We start from the raw sequence: 27914 nt of genomic DNA, 5'->3' as shown, positions 1-27914 counted from the left end.
TTCAACCATTGTGGAAGACAGTGTGGCAATTCCTCAAGGATCTAGAACTAGGAATACCATTTGACCCAGCAATCCCATTACTGGGTATATACCCAAAGGATTATAAATCATTCTACTATAAAGACACATGCACACGTATGATTATTGTAGCACTGTTCACAATAGCAAAGTCTTGGAACCACCGCCAATGTCCATCAATGATAGACTGGATTAAGAAAATGTGCCACATACTCACCATGGAATACTATGTAGCCATAAAAAAGGAAGAGTTCTTGTCCTTTGCAGACCTGAGATGAGCCCTGTCAAGAGACGCCATTTGATGGAAGCTTCTTCAATTTGCATTCTTTCGTTTGTAGGTAATAAGTTGTTTCTCCTAAGTGGTTCTCCAGATGTGCAACAGAGAAGATAATCACAGCTCTTGTAGAGGGAAAAGGGCTGTGATTCTGCCATCTTGGTGGGAATTCTGAGAAGTTGAGAACGGAGGGTGGAGCCAATTGCTGAGAAAAACATTCCCAGAAGAAATGAAATTAGGCATCTGGCTGTTTTCAGCAATGATGTAAACCAATGACTGTTGTCTATTTTCTGTTTACATTATAAAATAGATACGATCATTGCATTTTTCTTATGTCTGTTTCAGTATTGTGTGTTTGATTTGTTCAGGGCAGATAATTTATCCCTTTAGGGAACATGTTGAGAGAAAGTGCACCTGATAATTTGTTCTCACCTCATAAACACCAGGTCCCGATTTAAATAATAAAATATTGAACTTCACTCTGAGCCTGTTCTTGTATTGTATTGGTTTCTGTGGTTTTTCAGAAGGTAAGTGTTTTGGGGATGTGGCAAGTGTATGAGCCAGTGGGGGCTAAGTGGAAATAATTTCCACAAATGGCCCAACGATAATGACAAGTCAAAACAACCACAGCTTGTAGCGTTTCCTCTCCTTAATTTGGGCTTTCTGCATGACACCTTGATCAATATAATGTCATAGAAGTCACACTGTCTGCCTTTCAAAGCTAAGGCCTACAATGCCTTGCACCTTCTTCATGAGACTTTTGGAAGCTTTTCATTGGTGGAAGCCAATCATTGATTCTGATTTCAGGAATTCCAGGAATTCAAGGCACTAATGTGGAGATAAGATAGGGAAGGAAACAAACAACCAGTCACCAGGTGTTCAGCCACCCTAATGCTGAGTTGGGCATGAGTGAAGCATTTTCTGAAATCTCTGACTATAGACCTTTCTAAAATCGAGACACTCACTGCATAATCTGTCACCTATATGAGTCCACTAAACCTTCAAAACTCAGAGAAATCAGAATAAATGATTGATTTAAGCCAACATGTGTGGGGAGGTTGCCTGTGCTGCAATGCCAACAGTAACAGCAGCAAAGCAGAATCTGTTCACAGTGCCCATGTGCATGAATTGTGTTCATTCCACCAATAAACCACTTATTTTCTGATCTTAAACCATGACCATTTGTTTACAAAGAGAAATCTCAGGATTCTGCCCACATAAAATGGAAAAATCAGAAAATTATTTTGAAAAAAAAAATGGATTCTTAAAAGGAAATCATTGAACTGTGATTCTCTAACTATTGCTTGGATTGAAAATTTAGATGTAAACATTCTCAAATTTTTCTTCCAATTCCTCCAGTGCATCCCACACAATTCCAGGCAGTTTCAAGACACAAGAAACATTCTTAGGATGAGCGAAGAATTAAGATATTTCACCTGACTTTCCTCAAATTACAAAGTCTCTCCCCAAAGCCTGTGTGGTTGTAAACAGATCCCTAACATTTCACTGCAATGAGTCATCTAAAATGAGAGAAGAATTTTAGTTCAGAGTGTCTGACGTAAAGTATGGGCTGTAGAGAATGTCGTTTGTTTTGTCATCTCAGATATTCCAGTGGTGTTGTGACTCACTGCCTGTTTCACTTGTGTGTCTGTGCCACTTTGTCTTTTTCCCCAGTAGAGTGAGAACCAGATCCTGGATAATTTAGTGAAGTTTTATTGACCATGTGTAGAGGAAGGTGTGAGGAGAGATCATTCTCTTAGCAGGCTCTGGGATACCACAGTCATAGAGAAATGGGGAGTTTCTGTTGCTCCTCAGTAACACGGAGTGTGGACATCACCGTCAATCACAGACACACATTGAGGTCAGGCAGACATCCCACCACACTTGCACCAACTTCACGTAACATGATGGGAGTTGATGGGCAAAACTGTAACACTGTTTGTCATTGACCATTACCTGCAAGAGGAAAAATGCATCAGAAATACAGCATGCAACAAAACAAGCTATCAGTCTTATCTCCCCTCAGCCCTAGTGCCTATAGCAACCAACCAGAAAACTCCCAATTATACATCAGAAACCAGTAGACATACTTCTATCTACAGACTACCTTTGTGCCTATTTCAGACAGTTGTTCATTTCATTTCCCATGTTTCCTCTCATTACTCCAGGGAAGTTCTACCACTCTGTGTCACACAGTTCCTGTTTGCTCAACCTCTTCTCTAGCCTGGAATATGCCAGATTCTGTGTCACGAATTTGAATCCCTGCGTCTTCTACAGAGGTTCACAAAGGGTTCGTGATCAACAATGTTCATTGAATGTATACTTTTCAGTTATACAGACTATGACTGCCATTCATCACTGATGGCCCACTTTCTCTTTGGAGTTGCCCAGGGCTGTCAAGGGGTTAGCAAGGAATGAAATCCAAGTGTTTTTAGAGAGAAAGAACAGAATAGGTATTGCAAGACATAGTATATTATTTTGAACAACTCATAGGCATATTAAAGGATTACTCACTTAAATCTGAACAAAATGTTAATCTTTGGGTTTACCCATTTGAAAATGTCAGGAAGGTTGGAAATATAATATTATTTATTACTAAAGCTATAAAACAGTCAATTTTTAGGTGTTAATTTACAATATTTAAAATGCACACAATTCTGAGCCAGTTATTTCATTTCTTTGTAATTATTCTTTAATACAACTACTGGGAGTTTGATAACAAAAAAGATTTATTAGAAAGCTTAATACAGCATCATTTGTGAGAGCAAAATACTGGAAACAGTCTAAATGTCCATCAAAGGAGTAAAGTTCAATAATTTTTGGTAACCATTCTACAGGAATATTGTGCAGTGTTTAAAAACTGAGGCAGCACCATAAATAGATGACTTTGCAAAATATAGTATTTGACAAGCAGTCCACCCCAGTTCCTAAAGTACATTTGTTCAGAAAGAAATGAAAACATAAAACTATATATTTCTGTAAGCAGATTATCTCCATAATTTGAGTAGAGAAGCCAGTAATATTATTGTACTGGGGAGTAAAATTGGGGCTCAATCCTGAGAGAAAGACTAAATTTTTGGCTCACTGAAACTATTTTATTTACATGTGTATTTTCTCCATTTTGGATAAATGAAAATATAAGTACATCATCACTAGAAATGAGCACTATGGGAAAAGACAGAGGAGATTCTTCACTTTGGGGGAAATGACAGGTGAGATGACCTTGACCCTGGTCAAATTTGGGAAAAGAGCTGAGGATAGCAGTGCAAGCAGAAGGTGCTCTGTGATGAAAAGTCTGGGGCAGGGGCAGTTATGGGAGATGGGCCCCAAGGGACTCTTGGGGCCAGCTTACAGAGAGCTATCTCCTGCTCTGGGATCCCAGTAAGGCCAAACACTGAAAGCCCCTGGGATACTCACCTGGTACTCATTGTCCAGCACTGAGATGTTCAGGTCAAATTGTTTGCCATCCTTAAAGGGCATACCCTCAGATTTTCTGTAATGCTTCCAGGCTCCACACACATGCTGTTCATGACCACTCAATTCCCAAAGTACACTCCAAAATGGAAGGCAATGTCTGACTTCTTATCTGCCCCAGTGTGGAAATCAACCTGCAGCTGTGGGTCCTTGTGGAGGTCAAAGCACGCAGCATGTTGGGCAGGTCCCTCCCGTGTAGTACACACACAGGACACACACACAAATCTCTTCCCACCTTTCCCAGGACAGACAGAAGCCTTCCTGGTGATACTGCAGGCCTCATCCCTGTGGGGCTGCTTCAGCTCCTTGTTCCCCCATGCAGGGATATGCTCTGCCCCTCATCCCCAGATGGAAACTGAGCCAGAGTCACTGACCTGAGGTTATGAGTTGTCTATTCTCTGAAAACTCTATGCTCTTTGATAGAAGTGTTGGTGGCAGGTAGAGATCCTCTTGGAAATTTTGGCAGGCTCCTACAGGAGAGTCATAGCACAGATCTGGAAAATGTGGAGCAAAGACATGTCATCCTTTGTGGATAACTTCTCTCCATTTGAGAAAAAGCATTTGCCTTGCTACTGTGCCTTAGCAGAGAGTGAATACTTAACCATGGCCTCCAGGTTTCTGTGAATCCTAGCTGTCTGTCAAGAAGCAGGTCTGACCCACCATATTTGTTCCTGCAAAAGACATGATCTCATGATTTTTATAGCTGCATAGTATTCCATGGTGTATATGTACCACATTTTCCTTTATTCAGTCTACCATTGATGGGCATTTAGATTGATACTGTGTCTTTGCTATTGTGAATCGTACTGCAACAAACATACATGCGCATGTGTCTCTATGGTAGAACAATTTATATTCCTTTGGGTATATACCTAGTAATGGGATTGCTGGGTCAATTGGTAGTTCTGTTTTTAGGTCTTTGAGGAATTGTCACACTGTGTTCCACAATGATTGAACTAATTTACACTTCCACCATAGTGAATACGCATTCCTTTTTCTCTGCAACATTGCCAGCATCTGTTACTTTTTGACATTTTAATAATAGCTGTTCTGACTGATATGTGATGGTATCAAAACTGTTGTTTTGACTTGCATTCCCTAATAATCAGAAATGTTGAGCTTTTCCACATATGTTTGTTGGCCACATGTATATCTTCTTTTAGGAAGTGACTGTTCATATCTCTTGCCCACTTTTTAATCAAATTTTTTTTTCTTGTATATTTCTTAAGTTCCCTATAGATGATGAATGTTAGCCTTTTGTCTGATGCGTAGTTTGCAAAAATGTTCTCCCATTCTGTAGGTTGCCTGTTTACCCTGTTGATGTTTTCCTTTGCTATGTAGAAGCTCTTTAGTTTAATTAGATCCCATTTGTCAATTTTTGCTTTTGGTGCAATAGCTTGTGTCATCTGCATCATGAATTCTTTCCCCGTTCCTATATCCAGAATGGCATTGCCTAGGTTGTCTTCTAGGGTTTTATAGTTTTGGGTAATACATTTCAGTCTCTGATCCATCTTAAGTTGATTTTTGTGAATGGTATAAGGAAGGGGTCAAATTTCAATCTTCTGTATATAGCTAGACAGTTATCGCAGAACGTTTCACTGAATAGGGAGTCCTTTCCCCATTATCTGTTTTTGTTAGCTTTGTGGAAGGTCAGATGGTTGCAGGTTTGTGGTCTTCTTTGTGGTCTCTCTGTTCCATATGTGTTTGTTTTCTATAAATACTATGCTGTTTTGGTTACTGTAGCCTCACAGTATAGTTTGAAGTCAAGTAGCATGATGTCTCCAGTTTTTTTCTTTTTGCTTAGGAATGCCTTGATCATTTGGGCTTTTTGTTTGTTCCACATGAATTTTTAAACAGTTTTACATAGCTCTTTGAATAATGTCATTGGCAATGGCAATTTTACAGGAATCACTTTGGATCTACACATTGCTTTGGGAATTATGGCCCTTTTAATGATATTGGTTCTTCCTATCCATGAGCATAGAATGTTTTTTTATTTGTTTGTTTCACCTCAGATTTCTTTGAGCAGTGTTTTCTTTTTTTTTTAATTTTGCCTTGAAGAATCTGGCAAATTGTATTTTACAAAGATGGTCATAATGATATCTCTTATCCTACATGCTCTTCTCCACTGTGATTTTTTTAATATATTTTTTATTTCCATAGGTTTTTGGGGAACAGGTGGTATATGGTTCCCTGAATAACTCTCTTAATGGAGGTTTGTGAGATTTGGGGTCACCCATCATCCGAGCAGTACACACTGAACCAAATTTGTAGCTTTTTATCTCTTATCCCCTTCCCACCCTTTTCCCCCCAAGTCCCCAGAGCCTATTGTATCATTCTTATGCCTTTGCATCCTCATCGCTTAGCTCCCTCTTATGAGTGAGAACATATGATGTTTCATTTTGCATTAATGAGTTACTTCACTTAGAATAATGGTCTCCAATCCCATCCAGGTTGCTGTTAATGCCATTAACTCATTCCTTTTTATGGCTGAGTAGTATTTCATTATATGATGGTTATTTGGGTTGGTTTCACATATTTGCAATTGTGAATTATGCTGCTATAAACATGCGGGTGCAAGTATCGTTTTTGTATAATGACTTATTTTCCTCCAGGTAGATACCAAGTACTGAGATTGCTGGATCAAATGGTAGTTCTACTTTTAGCTCTTTAAGGCATCCCACATTGTTTTCTATAGTGGTTGTGCTAGTTTACATTCCCACCAGCTGTGTAAAAGTGTTCCCTTTTCACCTCATCCCCTCCAATATCTATTATTTTGATTTTTTGTTATGGCCATTCTTGCAGGAGTAAGGTGGTATCACATTGTGCTTTTGATTTACATTTCCCTGATCGTTAGTGATGTTGAGCATTTTTTCATATGTTTGTTGCTCATTTGCATATCTTCTTTTGAGAATTGTTTTTTCATGTCCTTAGCCCCTTTTTTGACGGGATTATTTTTTTTCTTGCTAGTTTGTCTAAATTAGTTGTAGATTCTTGATATTATTCCTTTGTTAGATATACAGATTATGAATATTTTCTCCCACTCTGTGGGTTGTCTGTTTACTCTGCTGACTGTTCCTTTTGCCATACAAAAACTCCTTAGTTTAATTAAGTCCCACTTATTTATCTGTGTTTTTATTGCATTGGCTTTTGGGTTTTTGGTCATAAAATCTTTCCTGGCCGGGCACGGTGGCTCAAGCCTGTAATCCCAGCACTTTGGGAGGCCGAGACGGGCGGATCACGAGGTCAGGAGATCGAGACCATCCTGGCTAACACGGTGAAACCCCGTCTCTACTAAAAAATACAAAAAAACTAGCCGGGCGAGGTGGCGGGTGCCTGTAGTCCCAGCTACTCGGGAGGCTGAGGCAGGAGAATGGCGTAAACCCGGGACACGGAGCTTGCAGTGAGCTGAGATTCGGCCACTGCACTCCAACCCGGGCGACAGAGCGAGACTCCAACTAAAAAAATAAATAAATAAAAATAAATAAATAAAAAATAAAAAAATAAAATCTTTCCTTAAGTCAATGTCTAGAAGGGGTTTTCCAACATTACCTTCTAGAATTTTTATAGTTTCAGGTCTTAGACTTCAGTTCTTAGATTTCAGTTCTTAATCCATCTTCAGTTGATTTTTGTATAAGGTGAGAGATGAGGATCCAGTTTCATTCTCTTACATTACATGTGGCTTGCCAATTATCCCAGCAGCATTTGTTGAATAGGGTGTCTTTTCCCCACTTTATGCTTTCATTTCCTTTGTCAAAGATCAGTTGGTTGTAAACATTTGGGTTTATTTTTAGGTTTTCTATTCTGTTCCATTGGTCTATGTACCTATTTTTATGCCAGTACCATGATGTTTTGATGACTATGGCCTTATAGTATAGTTTATAATCAGGTAATGTGATGCTTCCAGATTTATTCTTTTTGCTTAGTCTTGCTTTGGCTATGCAGGTTCTTTTTTGGTGCCAAATAAATTTTAGAATTCTTTTTTCTAGTTCTGTGAATAATGATGGTGGTATTTTGATGGGAATTACATTGAATTTATAGATTGCTTTTGGCAGTATGGTCATTTTCACAATATTGATTCTACCCATCCATGAACATGAAATGTTTTTCCATTTTTTTATGTCATTTCTGATTTCTTTGAGCACTGCTTTGTAATTCTCATTGTACAGATATTTCACCTCCTTAGATGGCTGTATTTCTAGGTATTCTATTCTTTTTGTGGCAATCATGAATGTGATTGTGTTACTGATTTGGCTCCCATCTTAGCTGTTGTAAGAAAGAATGATAGATATTTTTGTATGTTGATTTTGTATCCTGGATTTCCCTAAAGTTGTTTGTCAGCTTAAGGGCCTTTTCAGCTGAGACTATGGGGTTTTCTAGATACAGAATCATGTTGCCTGCAAACAAGGATAATTTGACTTATTTTCTTCCTCTTTGGATGCCCTTTTTTCTTACTCTTATCTAATTGCCCTGGCCAGGACCTTCAATAACATGTTAAATAAAAGTGGTGAGAGAGAGCATCTTTGTCTTGTGCCAGTTTAGAGGGGAATGCTTTGAGCTTTTGCCCATTCACTCTGATGTTGGCTGTGGGTTTGTCATAGATGACTCTTACTATTTTGAGGGATATTCCTTCAATACTCAGTTGATTGAGGTTTTTAACATGAAAAGGTGTTGAATTCTACTGAAAGATTTTTTTTCATCTATTGAGATAATCATGTGGTTTCTGTCTTTTGCTCTGTTTATGTGATGAATCAAGTTTATTGATTGGCATATGTTGAACCAACCTTGCATGCCAGGGGTACAGCCTACTTGATGATGGTGGGTAAGCTTTTTTCATGTGCTGCTGGATTCAGTTTGCCAGTATTTCGTTGAGGATATTTTTATTGATCTTCCTCGAGGATATTTGCCTGAAATTTGTTGTTGTTGTTGTGTCTTGCCAGGTTTTGATATCAAGATAATGCTGGCCTCACAAAATGAGTTAGGCAGGTATCTCTCCTCCTCAGTTTGTTGGAATACTTTCGGTAGGAATGATACTAGCTCTTCTTTGTACACTTGGTAGAATTCAGCTGTGAATCCATCTGGTCCTGGGCCTTTTTTGGGTGGTAGACTTATTATTACTGATTCAATTTTGGAGCTCATTGTTGGTCTCTTCAGGGATTCAGTTTCTTCCTGGTTCAGTATTGGTCAGGTGTACGTATCCAAGAATGTATCCATTTTCTGTAGATTTTTTAGTTTGTATGCATAGAACTGTTTATAATCTACCTAATGGGTGTTTATATTTTTGTAGCGTCTGTGGTACTATCCCCTTTGTTGTTTCCAGTTGTGTTTATTTGAATCTTCTCTCTTTTCTTGTTTATTAGTCTGGCAAGCAGTTTGTCACTTTAAAAAAAAATGAACTGTTGAATTCATTCTACTTTGACTGTTTTCATGTCTCAGTCTCCTTCAGTTTAGCTCTGATTTGTGACATTTCTTGTCTTCTAAATTTGAGGTTGGCATGCTCTTGGTTCTCGACTCTTTTTTAACTTCAAAATTAATTTTTTCAAAATCGTCACTTGGTAGGCATTCTCTAGTTCTTTTAGGTGTGATGTTATGTTGCTAAGTTGAAATCCTTGTAACTTTTTCATGTGGGCATATAGTCTTATAAATAATCCTTTTAATACTGCCCTAGCTGTGTCCCAGAGATTTTGGTACGTTGTATTATTTTTCTCATTAGTTTCATTGTTCTCATTAGTTTCAAAAACAACTTCTCAATTTCTGACTTAATTTCATTATTTACCCAAAAGTCATCTAGTAGCAGGGCTATTCCATTTCCATCATTTCCATGTCATTGTATGGTTTTGAGTGATTTCCTTAGTCTTGATTTCTAATTTTATTGTGCTGTAATCTGAAAGAAGGACTGCTATGATTTCAACTCTTTTCTATTTGCTGAGGAGTATTTTATGTCTGATTATGTGGTGAATTTTAGAGTATGTTCCATTTGGTTTTGAGAAAAATATATATTCTGTTGTTTTTTGGGTGCAACTGGAGAAATCTATCAGGTCCATGGATCAAGTGCTGAGTTTAAGTTCTGAATGTCTTTGTTAATTCTCTACCTCGATGGTCTTTCTAATGCTGTAAGTGGGGTATTGGAGTCCCTCACTATTACTGTGAATTCCATTATTCAAAGTCTCTTGGAAGGTTCTAAGAACTTGCTTTATGAATCTGGGTGCTTTTGTGCTGAATGCATATATATTTAGGATTGTCAGATGTTCCATTTGAATAAAACTCTTTACCATATGGAATGCCCTTAGACAACCTTTCAAGGTTACCTGGAGCCCTAGAGCACTGTAGGGTTTGCTGGAATTCAAGTTCCAGCCAATGAGGCCAAAGATTCCCCTTGGCTAAGGCTGGTTTAAGTGCTCCCTCAGTTGGCATGCAAGACTGGAGTTACAACACTGTTTTTATCACTTCAATGCCTCTTTCAGCAATACAGAGTTAAAAACAAGTACTACGAGGGCTCACCTGATTCTTGGTTCTCATGGAGGTGCTTTTTCTATATGGATGTTACCAGATAGAGTGTCCTAAATGTGAATTGTCCACGTCCTTGGCATATTGGAAAAATAAATTAAACAAAATCCCACAGAGTGGGCACAGATTTATTGAAGACAATTTACACAGTGGAAGCAGACTCCACTTGAGCAAGCAGCTGCTTAAGAGCCCCATCAAGGGCTCACACCTGTAATCTCAGCACTTTGGGAAGCCAAGAAGAGCAGATCATGTGACTCCAGAAGTTTGAGACCAGCCTAGGAAATGCGGTGAAACCCTGTATACTAAAAATACAAAAATTAGCCAGCCATAGTAGCACATGCCTGTAATCCCAGCTACTCAGGAGACTAAGGCATGAGAATTCCTTGCAATCAGCAGGTAGCGGTTGCAATGAGTCCAGATTGCACCACTACACTCCAGCCTGGGTGAAAGAGTGGGACTCTGATTAAAAAAAAACACAACAAAAACAAAAAAAAAGAGACTTCTTTTTTTTCCAGTGTCTGAAAACAGTTTTTATGGTGTATTTATCCCCGTATATTTATCTATTTATTTATTTTTATTTTTAATTGTTATTATCCTTCAAATTCTGGGATACATGCGCAGAACGTGCAGGTTTGTTACACAGGTACACATGTGCCATGGTGGTTTGCTGCACCCATCAACCCATCATCTACATCAGGTATTTCTCCTAAAGCTATCTCTCTCCTTGTTCCTCAACCCCCAAAAGGCCCCAGTGTGTGATGTTCCCCTCCCTATGTCCATGTGTTCCCATTGTTCAACTCCCACTTATGAGAGAGAACATGCAGTGTTAGGTTTTCTGTTCCTGTGTTAGTTTGCTGAGAATGATGGTTTCCAGCTTCATCTACATCCCTGCAGAGGACATTAACTCATCCTTTTCTATGGCTGCATAATATTCTTTGGTGTATATGTGCCACATTTTCTTTATCCTGTCTATCATTTATGGGCATTTGGGGTGGTGCCAAGTCTTTGATATCGTAAGCAGTGCTGCAATAAACATACGTGTGCATGTTTCTTTATAGTAGAATGATTTATAATTCTTCAGTTACATACCCAGTAATGGGATTGCTGGATCAAATGTTATTTCTGGTTCTAGATCCCTGAGGAATTGCCACACTGTCTTCCACAATGCTTGAGGAATTACCACACTGTCTTCCACAATGATTGAACAAACTTACACTTCCACCAACAGTGTAAAAGCGTTCCAATCTCCACATCCTATCCAGCATCTGTTGTTTCCTGACTTTTTAGTGATCACCATTCCAACTGGAGTGAAATGGTATCTCATCGTGATTTTGATTTGCATTTCTTTTATAACCAGTGATGATAAACTTTTCTTCATATGTTTGTGGGCACATAAATATCTTCTTTTGAGAAGTGTCTGTTCATATCCTTCACCCACTTTTTGATGGGGTTGTCTGGTTTTTTTGTGTAAATTTGTTTAAGTTTCTTGTAGATTCTTGATATTAGCCCTTTGTCAGATGGACACATTGCAAAAATTTGCTCCCATTGTGTAGGTTGCCTGTTCACTCTGATGATTGTTTCTTTTGCTGTGCAGAAGCTCTTTAGTTTTATTAGATCCCATTTGTCAATTTTGGCTTTTGTTGCCATTGCTTTTGGTGTTTTAGTCATGAAGTTTTTGTCGATGCCTATGTCCTGAGGGTATTGCCTAGGTTTTCTTCCAGGGTTTTTTTTTTCTTTTAGGCCTTACATTTAGTACTTTAATCCATCTTGAGTTAATTTCTATATAAGGAATAAGTAAGGGGTCTAGTTTCAGTTTTCTGCATATGGCTAGCCAGTTTTCCCATCATCATTTATTAAATAGGTAATCCTTTCCCCATTGCTTGTTTTTGTCAGATTTCTCAAAAATCAGATGGCTGTAGATGTGTGGTGTTATTTCTGAGGTCTCTGTTTTGTTCCATTGGTCTATCTATCTGTTTTGGTACCAGTACCATGCCGTTTGGCTACTGTAAACTTATAGTATAGTTTAAAGTCAGGTAGCGTGATGCCTCCAGCTTTCTTGTTTTTGCTTAGGATTGTCTTGGCTATACGGGCTTTTTGTCTTGTGCCAGTTTCCAAAGGGAACACTTCCAGCTTTTGCCCATTCAGTATGATATTGGCTGTAGGTTTGTCATAAATAACTCTTATTATTTTGAGATATGTTCCATCAATACCTAGTTTATTGAGAGTTTTTAGCATGAAGGGGTGTTGAATTTTATCGGAGGCCTTTTCTGCATCTATTGAGATAATCATGTGGTTTTTGTTACTGGTTCTGTTTACGTGATGGATTACGCTTACTGATTTACATATGTTGAAATATATGCGTCCCAGGGATGAAGCGTCCCAGGGATGAAGTCAACTGATCGTGGCAGGTAAGCTTTTTGATGTGTTTCTGGATTCGGTTTGCCAGTATTTTATTGAGGATTTTCGTATCGATGTTCATAAGGGATATTGGCCTGAAAATTTCTTTTTTTGTTGTGTCTCTGCCAGGTTGTGGTATCAGAATGATGCTGGCCTCATAAAATGAGTTAGGGAGGAATCCCTATTTTTCTGTTGTTTGGAATAGTTTCAGAAGGAATGGTACCGGCTCCTCTTTGCACCTCTGGTACAACTCAGCTGTGAATCTGCCTGGTCCTGGGCTTTTTTTTGGTTGGTAGGCTATTAATTACTGCCTCAATTTCTGTACTTGTCATTGGTCTATCCAGAGATTCGACTTCTTCCTGGTTTAGTTTTGGGAGGGTGTATGTGTTCAGAACTTTATCCATTCCTTCTAGATTTTCTAGTATACTTGTGTAGAGGTGTTTATAGTATTCTCTGATGGTAGTTTGTATTACTGTGGGATGAGTGACGATATCCCCTTTATCATTTTTTATTGTGTCTATTTGTTTCTTCTCTCTTTTCTTCTTTATCAGTCTGGCTAGCAGTCTATCTATTTTGGTAATCTTTTCAAAAAACCAGCTTCTGGATTCATTGATTTTTTGAAGGTTTTTCATGCCTCTATCTTTTTCAGTTTTGCTCTGAACTTAGTTATTTCTTGCCTTCTTCTAGCGTGTAAATTTGTTTGCTCTTGCTTCTTTAGTTCTTTTAATTGTGATGTTAGCGTGTCGATTTTAGACCTTTTCCACTTTTTTGTGGGCATTTAGTGCTATAAATTTCCCTCTAAACATTGCTTTAGCTGTGTCCCAGAGATTCTGGTACATTGTGTCTTTGTTTTCATTGGTTTCAAAGAACTTATTTATCTCTGCCTTAATTTCATCATTTACCCAGTAGTCATATACTTTTACATTTTAAAATACCCAAACAACTCCCATTGGATTGTTTGCAATAGAAAAAATAAATGCTTGAGTAGACAGATGTCCTACTCTCTGTGATGTTATTATTTGCATGCCTATATTATATTTTATGTACCCCATTAATGTATACCCCTACCATGTACCCACAAAAATTAAAAACAAATGACAAACAAAAGACCAATACGCACAAGAAAACATATGCCATCTCATGGGTCATTAGGGAAATGGAAGTCAAAACCACTGTGAGATACCACTTCACACTCATTAGGATGGCTGTTACATTAAAAAAATGAAAACTAACAAGTATGAGGATATGAATAAATGGGAACCCTTGAACATTGCTGTTTGGAGTGTAAGATGGTGTGGCTGCTGTGGAATATATTATGCAGTTCCTTAAAAACGTTACTCATCATAATATACATCTCTTTGGCAACTGGGATCAATTTTTTTTCTATAAATGGTTTAAATTCACTGACGATGAAACTGAAGAAAAAAGTGAAGTAAGAGGGAGAAGAAAGCAAAGGAGGAAGGGAATTCTAATTCACTCCATCTTTAAATTCTAATACAGGTTTTAAGGATGCTTCCCTTCATCATGAAAAGAGAACTTGAGGAGGAGTCCTGAGGACTTCATTATGACTGAAGTCCAATCACCTGTACCTGCACCTGTCCTCACACAGTCTGTAACTAAGGAACACACAAATCAAGAACTAGACCTAAGAACCTCAACTTTCTCCCTGAATATGCAGGAGAAAGAATATCTCTGAAAAATTTGATTCCCATGGACACTTAATGAAAAGAAAAGGGTGCAGCTAGAGCCCAGGTGTGTGAGATGCAGATGAGAACAGCCCTCACCTGGCAGAGCCAAGGAGACCAGTGTGGGATTAGGGGAACACAAGGGCTTTCTCTACCTTCCTCCATAAGTCCTGCTTAGGATCAAGACCGGTGTTCCCCCAGAACCTCTATAGGCAAAGGGAAGGGTTATCTTTCATTGCCAACGATTTCTACAAGAATCCTCACTATTTTTACCATTGTACAAATTAAGAAAATGTACACTTTCTTGGCAGATTATGCACAGTGAAGAGAAGGCTTAATGAGAGGCATGGATGCTGGACTTCACAATCCCTCATCCTCACTCCATCATCCTTATCTGTGCATTTCCCTGGTGACCCCTTCCTCCCCCTGGTACCTCACTCACTGTCATTTCTGCTACATCACAGACACAGGCTTGCAGACAGGTGTGGTTGTGACTGAGTCTGTTTCTGACACCTTACCCCTTCTCACCCTGTGGGGAATCCTTGCTGAGAGGGTCTTGGCCTCCTAAGTAGCTGAAGGCAATACACTTACAGGAACAGGCTCAGATTGAAGTCTAGCATCTTATCATTCAATCAGAATCTGGTGTCCATGAGGTGACTACAAATTATCAGGTGCACTTTCTTTCAACATAAGCACTAAAGGAATACATTATCTGCCCCATAAAATTAAACATACAAGACTAAAACAGATACAGGAAAATGCAGTGAACACACTTATTTTAGAGGGGCAAAAGATAATAAGCAGCACCCTGAAAGCAAGATGGGTCACCAACAGCTCTACTGGAGCCACCCACAAAAATTCAGTCAGGGTTCTCACTCTTGTTGCATCTGCTCAAACCAGCATGGCCTTATCTGAAAATATTGCCTCGATATGTGCTGCTTCTGTTTCCATAAGTACTTAAAGGATATAGGTTTCAATAGGTTAGACTAAGTGATCTTCCTTCAATTTATAAGCAAGACATTCACTCAGTGAAAGAAACCATGCTAGCTCTTTGTCCATGAATAAAAATTAAAACAAAGAAACCAACTCTTAAAAAAAAAAAAAAAAAGAAAAAAAAACAGGCAGCTATCACTGGTCCATAACATTGGTGAAACCAACAAGACCCCCATTTTCATCTTCTCTGAAAATGTTTCTCTGCCACAGTTGGCTCCACCTTCTACTCTCAGTGTCTTAGAGCTCCCACAAAGATGGCACAATGAAAAACCTTTTCCTGCCAAAAGAGCTGTTGTCATCTATTTCATGACACAAATAGAGAACCATTTAGGAGAAGATAAACAACATATTACCTAAAAGCCAAACAATGCAGATTGAAGAGGGTCTCAACCTTGTCTGCAGGGCCCATCTAAGGCATAATTTTGATCATCCTCATTCTCTCTTCCCATGTTCCTTGCCACAGTTTGTTCAACTCCAACCTTACTCATGGGTATGCCTCCCATTTTGCCCTCCTTTAACCTAACATCCAGATACCTTGACGTGTCAATGAACAGTAAATAACACTTTCATGGCTCTCTTTCTTGTTTCTTTCCTGTATGAACTGAAATTCCCTCCACTCTTACTGGAGAGTCTCAGGTTCTTGTTAGATACCCTCTCCTCCTTATATCATCCCTCTCACAGTTTTGATCACTTCTCTGTTTTGATGATGGATCATAGGCTCCCTCATCAGCATGGAAATCATTTTTGGGGGAATTAGACAATTCTTGCTCTGAGTGGATAAAGACAATCTTGGAACCTATGACTTTCTGATCAGAACATGAGTTTGATTTCATATCCACATGTCCCTGGATGATGCCCATTGTATTTGAATAACCTGCAGTGTCCTACATGCTGTCCCTGCTAGACAAACACACAGTGACTGCCTTTTCTTAACTGATATTCACCAGCTCCGTTCAGTTCACATAGGCCGTGTGTTACACTCATCTTTATACCAGCTTCTACCCTGTGCTCATGGTGGCCAAGAGAGATGTCTCAGATGAAAAGGAAAGACATAGAGTCCAGGAACCAATGTTCAACAAACGATTTCTGATTTGCCTTTGGGGACCTACACAACATCTTTTTCATACACATAAACCCAAATTCATGGTCTTCTCCCAGCAAATACAACAGTGCTCAGAACACAGTATTTCTGGACTCTAAAGCCTTGCCTTCTGAAAGGTCTGTAGGGCTTTTCAGTTTTTGCTGAAAGCCCCCAAAGAATAAATCTACTCTGATAATGTTGTCCTTGATGCCCAAGTCCCCTAAAGCTGTTGCCTCTGTGGTGCTGTCCGTGGTACTGAGCACTGGTGCTTCTGGGCCTGTATTTGCAAGTGAGGGGCCAAAAAGAAAGAATTAAGAGAGAAATTTTTTGTTTTGTTTTGTTTTGTTTTGTTTTGTGTTTGATAAATCACAGCTCAAAATATGTATGATGAATGGAGCAGGAATTAAATTTGGATTTTAAGAACCCAATGTCTGCAGGGCCCTCTCTCACCCCTCCTATTCAACATAGTTTGGAAGTCCTGGCCAGAGCAATCAGGCAAGAGAATGAAAGAAAAGAAAAGAAAAGAAAAGAAAAGAAAAGAAAAGAGAAGGGGAACATCACACACCGGGGCCTATCATGGGGAGCGGGAAGGGGGGAGGGATTGCATTGGGAGTTATACCTGATGTAAATGACGAGTTGATGGGTGCTGACGAGTTGATGGGTGCAGCACAGCAACATGGCACAAGTATACATATGTAACAAACCTGCACGTTATGCACATGTACCCTAGAACTTAAAGTATAATAATAATAATAATAAATAAATAAGAAAAGAAAAGAAAAGAAAGAGCAAGAGAGAGCAAGAGAGAAAAAGAAAGAGCATCCAAACAGAAAGAGAGGTCAGACCATCCCTGTTTGCAGACATGATTCCATATCTAGAAAACCTCATAGTCTCCACCCAAATGATCCTTAAGCTGGTAAACAACTTTAACAAAGTTTCAGGATACAAAATCAATGTGCAAAAATCACTAGAACTCCTATATGCCAATAACACTTAAGCATATGGCCAAATCAGAAATGCAATTCCATTCACAATTGCCATAAAAAGAATAAAATACCTAGGAATACAGCTAACTGGTGGGTGAAAGATCGTTACAAAGAGAATTACAAAACACTGCCTAAAAAAACATAGATGATGCAAACAAATGGAAAAACATTCCATGCTCATGAATAGCAATAATCATTATCATTAAAACAGCCATACTGCCCAAAGAAATATACATATTCAGTGCTATTCCTGTTGAACTACAAATGACATTTCTCACAGAATTAGAAAAGATAAAACTATTTTAAAATGCACGTGGAACCAAGAATGAGTTGATTAGCAAAGACATTCTAAACAAAGAGAACAAAGCTAGAAGCATCACTTTACCCAACTTAAAAGTATACTACAGGGTCACCGTAACCGAACAGTATGGTACTGGTACAAAAACAGACACAGAGACAAGTGGGACAGAATAGAGAGCCCAGAAATAAGGTCACACACCTACAACCATGGATCTTTAACAAAGCTGACCAAACAAGCAATGGAAAATGTACTTTCTATTCAAGAAATGGTTTTGGGATAACTGGGTAGCCATATACAGATGATTGAAACTGAATCCCTTCCTTGCGTTATGTAGAAAAATCAATTCAAGAGGGGTTGAAGACTTAAATGTAAAATCCAAAACTATAAAAACCCTGGAAGACTACCTAGGCCATATCATTCTGAATGTAGGAATGGGGAAAAGTTTCATAACAAAGATGCCAAAAGCAATCACAAGAAAAGCAAAAATTGACAAACGGATCCATTTAAACTAAAGAGCTTCTGCACCGCAAGGGAAACTATCAACAGAGTCAACAGACAAGCTACAGAATGGGAGAAAATATTTGCAAATTATGTATCTGAAAAAGGTCTTATATCTAGCATCTATAAGGAATTTTAATAACTTTACAAGAACAGAACAAATAACCCCATAAAAAAAGTGGGCAAAGAGGCCAGGCATGGTGGCACACGCCTGTAATTCCAGCACTTTATGAGGTGGAGGAGAGCGGATGATGAGGTCAGGAGATTGAGACTGTTCTGGCTAACACGGTGAAACCTTTCTCTAATAAAAATACAAAAAATTAACCAGGTGTGGTGGCACACACCTGTAGTCCCAGCTATTCGAGAGGCTGAGGAAGGAGAATCGCTTGAACCCGAAGGCAGATGTTGCAGTGAGCTGAGATCACGCCGCTGCACTCCAGCCTCGGCGATAGAGCAAGACTCCATCTCAAAATAAAAGTGGGCACAGGGCTGAACGCGGTGGCTTATGCCTGTAATTTCTGCACTTTAAGTGGCTGGGGGCAGCTGCATCACTTCAGCCCAGGAAAGACCAGCCTTGACAATATGGTGAAACCCTATCTCTCCAAAATTAGAAAAATTAGCCGAGTGTTATCGCGGGCACCTGTAATCCCAGCTATTCAGGAGGCTGAGCTGGGAGGATCGCCTGAGTCCAGGCAGAAATTGCAGTGAGCCGAGATTGCACCACTGCACTTCAGCCAGAGTGTCAGAGTGAGACCCTGTCTCAAAGAAAAGTAAACAAAGGACAGGAACAGGCACTTCTCAAAATAAGACATACATGTGGCCAAAAAGCATATGAAAAGAAGCTCAACATCCCTGAATGTTAGAAAAATGCAAATTAAATCCACAATGAGATACCATCTCTCACCAATCAGAATGGTTAGTATTCAAAAGTTAAAAAGTAACAGATGCTAGCAAGCTTGTAAAGAAAAGGGAACATTTACACATTGCTGGTGGCATTAGTTTAATCATGGTGGAAAGCAATGTGATGACTCTTCAAACAGCTAAAATAGAACTACCATTTAACCCATGTATCCCATCACTGGGTATATACCCAGAAGAATATAAACCATCCTACCACAAAAACACATGTACATGAATGTTTATTACAACAGTATGCACAATAGCAAAAACATGGAATCAACCTCAATGCCCATGAAGGACAGACTGGATAGAGAAAATTTTGTACACATACACCATAGTATTCTATGCAGCCTCAGAAAACAATGAGATTATGTCTTTTGCAGAAACATGGATGAAGCTGTAGGCCATTTTCCTTAGCAAACAAATGTGGAAACAGAAAATGAAATGTTGCATGTTCTCACTTAGAAGTGTGAGCTAAACAATGAGGCTCATGGACACCAAGAGGGAAAAAACACACACTGGGGCCTACTTGAGGGTGGAGGGTGAAAGAGGGGACAGGAGCTGAGAAAATGACTATTGGGTACTAGGCTTAGTAACTGGATTATGAAATGATCTGTACCACAAACTCGCATGACACGAGTTTTCCTGCACATGTACCCCTGAACCTAAAATAAAAGTTTTTTTAAAAAAGAAAAAAACTCATCTTTCTTCCGGAATCTGCAGGACAAACAGTATCTCTGAAACTTTGATTCATGTGGACACCAAGGGAAAGGAGAGGATATAGCTAGAGCCCAGACAGATGAGAACAGCCCTCATCTGGTAGAGCCAATGGGCCTAAGGTGGGGCAGGTTCATGCAAGGACTTTCTCTATGTCTCTCCCAGATCATCCTGAGGATCAAGAACAGTACTGTCCCAGAATGTTTAAAGGCAGAAAGAATGATTACCCTCTAGAGCCAATGACTTTACCAAGAATCTTCACCTTAAAATTTTTTCATTTTTGTACAAGTTGGTAAAATGTATACCTTCCAGGTAGATTCTCCCTAGTGTAGAAAAGGTTTGAGGGGCAGAAAGGCTGTGCTTTAAAATCATTATTCCTTACTCCATCATCCTTATCTACGCATTTCCCTAGTAACCCAATCCACAGCCTGGTACCTCTCCCAGCATAATTTCGATGCATTGCAGCCACAGGCCGGCAAACAGCTATGGTTTTAACTGAGTTTCATCCTGACATCTGAGCCTTTCTCACCCTGCAAGAGAAGCTTGCTGAGAGGAAATTGGAATCAGGAATGAAAGCAGAGGGCATGGTTGACAGGGACCATTTAAATGCTGCAACTCAAAGATTCACACAGAAGCCCAGACACAATTCTGAAGAGTTGCCCAGAAGAAGCAAAAATGTCAGAGCTACAGGTGAGTTGAAAAGGCACAGTTTTCAATTATCTCAAGTTACATAAACCAAGAAAGAAATGGGAGATTTTATGAGATAAAAATATGAGCATTTCTATTGTGAATTCTCTACTGAGAGTTGTGTCTTTGTGGACTAGAGACCCTGAGACTACGGAATCTGAGATGCTTGTGGAGTGTAGGGTGTAGACCCTGAACCAGTGTAACCCTCTGTGAGTGTGTGATGGTGTCTGGTAAGAGTGAACTCTGCTGAGATGATGTGACTTTAGTTAAAGAGGTGGATGGCCCACCAGAGTGAGTGGGTGTGTGAGTGAGTGTTAAGGGTGTGCATGCTTTGTCTTCATGACTGTGAAGTGAGTGTGTGTGAGCACAGCCCAAGTGCTTGAGCATCTTTATATGCATGGTGAGCAGGTGTATGTGACTGTGGGTGTGTGTGCTGGGATGTGACTGGGTGTTGAACTGGGAGCATGCATGTAGCCTTGCACCATTGGCTCTATCAGGTGAGGGCTGCTCTCATCTGTCTATCACACATCTGGGATCCAGCTATACCCTCTCCTTTCTCTTGGTGTCCATGTCAATCAAAGTTTCAGAGATACTGTTGTCCTGCAGATTCCAGAAGAAAGCATGCATGCATGTGCATATGAAGGTTCCTCCCCACAGAGCAGCTCCTCTGATGCAGCAGCTGCGCATCCTCCCATGTGTGTCAATGTGGATCCTGGGTGGCAGAACTGGTGGGGATTTGGCAATTGGGAGTTACTGAGAACTCATGTTCAATCATTCTTGAGAGCAGAATGAACGATCTGTAGGTGTCTCTTCCCAGTAAGTGTGAGGAAGAGGAATGCAGACCATGGGGGTGATGTTTCCTCAGGTGGGGTCTGCACAGAGTGACCACCAGCTTCTGCCTCCCAGCCTCAAGTCTCTTCCTGTCCCTCATCACAGTCTGTCCTTCCCATAGTAGGACAGGAGGATGGGCAGATCCTGGCTTGCTATCAAGGAACATTGCAGGCCCTGGTTTCAAGGACTGGATCACCCAAACAAGGAAGGAACAGGTATAGCCTCAGTTAAGACACAGCTTACCGTGCATAGTAATAAGAAAAATGTCTGGGTCCACTGGCTCATGCCTGTAATCTCACCACTTTGGGAAGCCAAGATGGGAGGATAACTTGAGGCCAAAAGTTTGAGACAAGCCTGAGCATTATAGTGAGACCCTGTCAAAAACTTTAAATATCAGATGGGTACAGTGTTGGGCACTGTCATCCCAGCTACTTAGGAGGCAGAGTGGGGAGGATCTCGCAGCCCAGGAGTTCAAGGCTTGAGTGAGCTATGATTGCACCATTGTACGTCCACCTGGATGACAGACCAAGACCCAGTCTCAAAAAAACGCAAACATCAGCTACTGGTAGTCATTGTAGAAATCAATCATTGCCTCCAGTTATGTCCCTGGCCCAAACTGTCCATGTGTGCAACTACTGGGGCTGTGCTGTCAGCAATGTGTGCCCCTTCTAGGAAGGACGTTCATTGTCCGTGATGATTGTGATGCATGTCATCCACACACAGGTGTTTCCTGTTCTTTTATCATTTCCCTCTGTCTTTCAACAACTATTGTTTCTCACCAGATTGAATTTCTAAATTCTGACATCCTCACATCTTGTTTGCACAGTTTCAGAGTGAAAATGAATGCAGTTTAGAGTTCCATGGAGACTCTCCCTTTCTTCTAGGTCACCTCAACAGGCTCTACACATGGCAGGGATTAAGGTAAAAGTTTTACATATATTAACTCATCTATTACTGAGAACACCCTACAAAATAAACATTGCTGATAATTCTTCTTGTCCTAGGAAAACTGAGGCAGGGAGAGTTCAAGTAATAAATCTAAAATGGCACTGCTAGTAAGAGGCAAAATGAAGACTGGAATTCAGGCATCCTGTCTCCTGAACCCTTGCCCTTACCTATGGGTTCTCCATTTCTTCAGGAATACAGGGCCCTGACTGTGGTAGGATGAAGGTAGGGAAGCTTCAGAGTCTGTCCTTTGATCTCTCAGATATATCTGTTACAGGAGGTGCCACTTTCACAGCTGTGTCCTTAACCATTGGTTCTTATATCACAATTAGAGGGACACCAGTCCTCCCTTTCATGTGAATTCTCCATGGTCCAAGAGTAGGGTGGAGAAGAAGGGAGAATATTTGCTCAAGGGGTGACCTCATGTGTGAGTGATATGGAAACGTCTAGTTGACAAGATGGAGGCACGATGCACGTGGAGGTCCTGGAGACCCTCCAGCTCCAGGCAAGAAACCTACAGTGGCTGCACTGTGGGCTAGTCATGGGGCCTTATGTAGGAGGTCACTCAGGTGTTGGGGCTGTGGCTCTTTGTCAAGGGCATAGAATTTTCAGGGAGTAGACAACTCTTTTTTTTTTTTATACTTTAAGTTCTAGGGTACATGTGCATAACGTGCAGCTTTGTTACATATGTATACTTGTGCCATGTTGGTGTGCTGCACCCATCAACTCGTCAGCACCCATCAACTCGTCATTTATATCAGGTATAACTCCCAATGCAATCTTTCCCCCCTCCCCCCTCCCCATGATAGGCCCCGGTGTGTGATGTTCCCCTTCCCGAGTCCAAGCGATCTCATTGTTCAGTTCCCACCTATGAGTGAGAACATGCGGTGTTTGGTTTTCTGTTCTTGCGATAGTTTGCTGAGAATGATGGCTTCCAGCTGCATCCATGTACCTACAAAGGATACAAACTCATCCTTTTTTATGGCTGCATAGTATTCCATGGTGTATATGTGCCACATTTTCTTAATCCAGTCTGTCACTGATGGACATTTGGGTTGATTCCAAGTCTTTGCTATTGTGAATAGTGCTGCAATAAACATACATGTGTGTGTGTCTTTATAGCAGCATGATTTATAATCCTTTGGGTATATACCAGTAATGGGATGGCTGGGTCATATGGTACTTCTAGTTCTAGATCCTTGAGGAATCGCCATACTGTTTTCCATAATGGTTGAACTAGTTTACAATCCCACCAACAGTGTAAAAGTGTTCCTATTTCTCCACATCCTCTCCAGCACCTGTTGTTTCCTGACTTTTTAATGATTGCCATTCTAACTGGTGTGAGATGGTATCTCATTGTGGTTTTGATTTGCATTTCTCTGATGGCCAGTGATGATGAGCATTTTTTCTTTTTTTTTTTTTTTTTTTTTTTTTTTTTTTTTTATTATACTTTAAGTTGTAGGGTACATGTGCATAACGTGCAGGTTTGTTACATATGTATACTTGTGCCCTGTTGGTGTGCTGCACCCATCAACTCATCGTTTACATCAGGTATAACTCCCAATGCAATCCCTCCCCCCTCCCCCCTCCCCATGATAGGCCCCGGTGTGTGATGTTCCCCTTCCTGAGTCCATGTGATCTCATTGTTCAGTTCCCACCTATGAGTGAGAACATGCGGTGTTTGGTTTTCTGTTCTTGTGATAGTTTGCTAAGAATGATGGTTTCCAGCTGCATCCATGTCCCTACAAAGGATGCAAACTCATCCTTTTTGATGGCTGCATAGTATTCCATGGTGTATATGTGCCACATTTTCTTAATCCAATCTGTCACTGATGGACATTTGGGTTGATTCCAAGTCTTTACTATTGTGAAGAGTGCTGCAATAAAAATACGTGTGCATGTGTCTTTATAGCAGCATAATTTATAATCCTTTGGGTATATACCCAGTAATGGGATGGCTGGGTCATATGGTAATTCTAGTTCTAGATCCTTGAGGAATCGCCATACTGTTTTCCATAATGGTTGAACTAGTTTACAATCCCACCAACAGTGTAAAAGTGTTCCTATTTCTCCACATCCTCTCCAGCACCTGTTGTCTCCTGACTTTTTAATGATCGCCATTCTAACTGGTGTGAGATGGTATCTCATTGTGGTTTTGATTTGCATTTCTCTGATGGCCAGTGATGATGAGCATTTTTTCATGTGTCTGTTGGCTGTATGAATGTCTTCTTTTGAGAAATGTCTGTTCATATCCTTTGCCCACTTTTTGATGGGGTTGTTTGTTTTTTTCTTGTAAATTTGTTTGAGTTCCTTGTAGGTTCTGGATATTAGCCCTTTGTCAGATGAGTAGATTGCAAAAATTTTCTCCCATTCTGTAGGTTGCCTGTTCACTCTGGTGGTAGTTTCTTTTGCTGTGCAGAAGCTCTTTAATTTAATGAGATCCCATTTGTCAATTTTGGCTTTTGCTGCCGTTGCTTTTGGTGTTTTAGACATGAAGTCTTTGCCCATGCCTATGTCCTGAATGGTACTACCTAGGTTTTCCTCTAGGATTTTTATGGTATTAGGTCTAACATTTAAGTCTCTAATCCATCTTGAATTAATTTTTGTATAAGGAGTAAGGAAAGGATCCAGTTTCAGCTTTCTACTTATGGCTAGCCAATTTTCCCAGCACCATTTATTAAATAGGGAATCCTTTCCCCATTTCTTGTTTCTCTCAGGTTTGTCAAAGATCAGATGGCTGTAGATGTGTGGTATTAATTCTGAGGGCTCTGTTCTGTTCCATTGGTCTATATCTCTGTTTTGGTACCAGTACCATGCTGTTTTGGTTACTGTAGCCTTGTAGTATAGTTTGAAGTCAGGTAGTGTGATGCCTCCAGCTTTGTTCTTTTGACTTAGGATTGTCTTGGAGATGCGGGCTCTTTTTTGGTTCCATATGAACTTTAAAGCAGTTTTTTCCAATTCTGTGAAGAAACTCATTGGTAGCTTGATGGGGATGGCATTGAATCTATAAATTACCTTGGGCAATATGGCCATTTTCACGATATTGATTCTTCCTATCCATGAGCATGGTATGTTCTTCCATTTGTTTGTGTCCTCTTTGATTTCACTGAGCAGTGGTTTGTAGTTCTCCTTGAATAGGTCCTTTACATCCCTTGTAAGTTGGATTCCTAGGTATTTTATTCTCTTTGAAGCAATTGTGAATGGAAGTTCATTCCTGATTTGGCTCTCTGTTGAGCATTTTTTCATGTGTCTGTTGGCTGTATGAATGTCTTCTTTTGAGAAATGTCTGTTCATATCCTTTGCCCACTTTTTGATGGGTTTTTTTTTCTTGTAAATTTGAGTTCTTTGTAGGTTCTGGATATTAGCCCTTTGTCAGATGAGTAGATTGCAAAAATTTTCTCCCATTCTGTAGGTTGCCTGTTCACTCTGATGGTAGTTTCTTTTGCTGTGCAGAAGCTCTTTAGTTTAATTAGATCCCATTTGTCAATTTTGGCTTTTGCTGCCGTTGCTTTTGGTGTTTTAGACATGAAGTCTTTGCCCATGCCTGTGTCCTGAATGGTACTACCTAGGTTTTCTTCTAGGATTTTTATGGTATTAGGTCTAACATTTAAGTCTCTAATCCATCTTGAATTAATTTTCGTATAAGGAGTAAGGAAAGGATCCAGTTTCAGCTTTCTACTTATGGCTAGCCAATTTTCCCAGCACCATTTATTAAATAGGGAATCCTTTCCCCATTTCTTGTTTCTCTCAGGTTTGTCAAAGATCGGATGGCTGTAGATGTGTGGTATTATTTCTGAGGACTCTGTTCTGTTCCATTGGTCTATATCTCTGTTTTGGTAGCAGTACCGTGCTGTTTTGGTTACTGTAGCCTTGTAGTATAGTTTGAAGTCAGGTAGCGTGATGCCTCTACCTTTGTTCTTTTTACTTAGGATTGTCTTGGCAATGCGGGCTCTTTTTTGGTTCCATATGAACTTTAAAGCAGTTTTTTCCAATTCTGTGAAGAAAGTCACTGGTAGCTTGATGGGGATGGCATTGAATCTATAAATAACCTTGGGCAGTATGGCCATTTTCACGATATTGATTCTTCCTATCCATGAGCATGGTATGTTCTTCCATTTGTTTGTGTCCTCTTTTATTTCACTGAGCAGTGGTTTGTAGTTCTCCTTGAAGAGGTCCTTTACATCCCTTGTAAGTTGGATTCCTAGGTATTTTATTCTCTTTGAAGCAATTGTGAATGGAAGTTCATTCATGATTTGGCTCTCTGTTTGTCTATTACTGATGTATAAGAATGCTTGTGATTTTTCCACATTAATTTTGTATCCTGTGAATTTGCTGAAGTTTCTTATCAGCTTAAGGAGATTTTGGGCTGAGATGATGGGGTTTTCTAAATATACAATCATGTCATCTGCAAACAGGGACAATTTGACTTCTTCTTTTCCTAACTGAATACCCTTGATTTCTTTCTCTTGCCTGATTGCCCTAGCCAGAACTTCCAACACTATGTTGAATAGGAGTGGTGAGAGAGGGCATCCCTGTCTTGTGCCAGTTTTCAAAGGGAATTTTTCCAGTTTTTGCCTATTCAGTATGATATTGGCTGTGGGTTTGTCATAAATAGCTCTTATTATTTTGAGATACGTTCCATCAATACCGAATTTATTGAGCGTTTTTAGCATGAAGGGCTGTTGAATTTTGTCAAAGGCCTTTTTTGGATCTATTGAGATAATCATGTGGTTTTTGTCTTTGGTTCTGTTTATATGCTGGATTACGTTTATTGATTTGTGTATGTTGAACCAGCCTTGCATCCCAGGGATGAAGCCCACTTGATCATGGTGGATAAGCTTTTTGATGTGCTGCTGGATCCGGTTTGCAGTATTTTATTGAGGATTTTTGCATTGATGTTCATCAGGGATATCGGTCTAAAATTCTCTTTTTTTGTTATGTCTCTGCCAGGCTTTGGTATCAGGATGATGTTGGCCTCATAAAATGAGTTAGGGAGGATTCCCTCTTTTTCTATTGATTGGAATAGTTTCAGAAGGAATGGTACCAGCTCCTCCTTGTACCTCTGGTAGAATTCGGCTGTGAATCCATCTGGTCCTGGACTTTTTTTGGTTGGTAGGCTATTAATTATTGCCTCAATTTCAGAGTCTGCTATTGGTCTATTCAGGAATTCAGCTTCTTCCTGGTTTAGTCTTGGGAGAGTGTAAGTGTCCAGGAAATTATCCATTTCTTCTAGATTTTCTAGTTTATTTGCATAGAGGTGTTTATAGTATTCTCTGATGGTAGTTTGTATTTCTGTGGGGTCAGTGGTGATATCCCCTTTATCATTCAGCTCACACGGGTCATCTGTTACACTCATTTTTATCTCAGATAATACCTTTTGCTCATGGTGGGCAGGACGAAATCTCAGATACAAAGAGATGACATAGAGTTCAGGGACTAATGTTCGACAAAAAATTTTTGAATTGCCTCTGGAGACCTACTCAACATCATTTTCATACTCCTCAACCAAAATTCCTGATCTTCTCCCAGCAAATACGGCATTGCTCAAAACACAGAAAGTCATTATTGGACTCTAAAGCCTTCATTCTCAAAGGTATTTAGGCTTTTTAGTTTTTGTTGA

At 39.8% G+C, this 27914-nt stretch overlaps 1 protein-coding gene and 1 pseudogene across 1 annotated transcript in view; one reads left to right on the top strand and one right to left on the bottom strand.

Annotated features, from left to right (window-relative positions):
- LOC107128627 (small ribosomal subunit protein uS14-like) overlaps positions 1 to 27914 on the bottom strand; it is a 108512-nt gene that overhangs the window by 7929 nt on the left and 72669 nt on the right. Inside the window, exons 3-5 of the mRNA XM_074023496.1 lie at positions 4141 to 4260; positions 3710 to 3915; positions 236 to 2248 (exon numbers count right to left, since the gene is read on the bottom strand). The gene's annotated coding sequence lies outside the window, so the exon portion shown is untranslated. The remainder of the gene's footprint in view (positions 1 to 235; positions 2249 to 3709; positions 3916 to 4140; positions 4261 to 27914) is intronic.
- LOC123570389 (small ribosomal subunit protein uS14-like) lies at positions 15175 to 15345 on the top strand (annotated as a pseudogene).

The sequence above is a fragment of the Macaca fascicularis genome, chromosome 19 (genome assembly GCF_037993035.2).
Source record: "Macaca fascicularis isolate 582-1 chromosome 19, T2T-MFA8v1.1".
In the NCBI taxonomy this organism is placed as follows: Eukaryota; Metazoa; Chordata; class Mammalia; order Primates; family Cercopithecidae; genus Macaca; species Macaca fascicularis.
This window is presented reverse-complemented; position numbering and strand designations above follow the sequence as displayed.